Raw genomic sequence first — 1,985 nt, 5'->3', positions numbered from 1 at the left:
CAACTCTTGCTTCATTTCCGACGCGTAGATCCGCTTCTCCCTTATCTAGCATCCTACTTCTTCTTAGTCCCTGCACATTTCCACAAATGTGTGAGGCACTTCCGGTATCTAATACCCACGAAGATATAGTACAGATGTTAGCTTCTATAACATGAATACCTGAGGCAGAAGCTTCTCCAAGCTTCTTATCCTTCAGATCCTCCAAGTAAAGGTGACAATTACGCTTCCAGTGTCCAGACACTCCGCAGTAATGACAGTCACCCTTATCGGGCTTAGGCTTGGGCGTAGAGGCAACTTTTGGCTTTTTCGCCGCCTTCTTTTTGGCTTTACCCCGCCGCTTCTTGCTGCAGTTATTCTCAACAACAAGTACAGTCTTGGGCACCACGATATCCTGCTCGGCCGATTTCGGCATCCCATGCAGTTCGGCTAAGCTCTTAGTCATCCCGTGCATATGGTATTGCATTACGAACTGGTTATAGTCCTCGGGTAATGACATCAGGATCAAGTCTGCAACCAAGTCAGCATCGAAGTTCACTCCCATACGCTCAAGTTCCTCAACATGAGCTCGCATGTTGAGGACGTGGGTGTTGACAGAGCTACCTCTCGGCATCTCCGTCTTCACTAGAGCCCTTAGCGGTTTGTACTTTTCAGTACGCGCTAGCTCTTGAAACATGGTCTTGAGCTGTTCGATCATATCAAACAAGCTCTTCCCCTCAAACTGCTTTTGCAGATTCGGGGCCATGCTTCCCAACATGAGACAGGAGATCTCATTGTCGTCAGACTGATGCTTCAACCAAGCATCCTTGACGGCTCTCGAGGCATTGGCCGCAGGCTCTGGTGGTAGAGCCCCTTCCAGGACGTATGACTTCTTATCGTGCTTGAGAACTATTCGCAAGTTACGATACCAGTCTAAGAAGTTAGTCCCGGTCAGTTTATCCTTCTCAAGGATAGATCGCATCGTCAAACTCGGTACGCTACCGGTTGACGCCATGTCCTACAAAAGAGACAAAACAGAACGAACAAAACAAATGCAGATTCTATTAATGATCTACTACCAGCTAGTCCATCACCAATCAGTGTCAATCTATCTATGATCCACTACCAGCTAGTCCATCATCAAAACAGTGACAACACAGATGTAAAGATAAGCTATATTCCCATAAAGAAAACTAACCCTACAATAATTTTCTCTATGGGACTAAGATCCCTATTTCACACAAGAATAAATTGTTACACCTATCCTTATGCTATTTAGGTAGACATCTAATGTCAATCATATCTAATATGACTCTTAGATCCTTTATGAGACTATGATATCAAATATCATTGCATACTCGTCTCATATGTACCGTTAAGTCTCAAGTCTAAACTTGACAACTTAACCAAAGATAAATCATATTCAAGCTGTAGGAACCACGATTTCCTACCCTGCCTCACAAAGATAATCCGACACGCTCAGCTTTGGCATTACCCGTGTTACGGACGATCGATGCCTTGATAGACGCTCTAGTAATGGGAGGTACACACTTAGCATTACATGAATAAGGGATTTTCGAAACCGCACTTAGATCAAGCATCTAGTTTCAAGCTATGAGAACCACCATTTCTCCATCTTGCCTCACCAAGATAATACGACACACCCAGCTTTGGCATGGCCCATGACACGTACGATCAAGGCCTTGACAAGTGCTTTACTTATAGAGCTTCTAGATCTAACCGGTTTCTGTGCAACGATTGTTCATAATCCGAATAGACCGTCCATTCGGTTATGTAATCCCAATCCCGGAGCTCCCACTCAATCAAGCATATACCATATCGTGATTAAGTTACATGCATTCATTCATATGGACCATCAATAAAAACGAATCATGTCTAATTGAGTTACAGTTGATCAGAATAAGCAACGATTGCGTAATCGGACCTTGAAAAAGGAAATTTTCAGAATCTGGACTTCGGACCGTCCGTTCCAGGTGTGGAACGGACGG

The sequence above is a fragment of the Tarenaya hassleriana genome, unplaced genomic scaffold, assembly GCF_000463585.1.
Source record: "Tarenaya hassleriana unplaced genomic scaffold, ASM46358v1 Cleome703, whole genome shotgun sequence".
Classification (NCBI taxonomy): domain Eukaryota; kingdom Viridiplantae; phylum Streptophyta; class Magnoliopsida; order Brassicales; family Cleomaceae; genus Tarenaya; species Tarenaya hassleriana.
Note: the sequence above shows the minus strand (reverse complement) of the source record.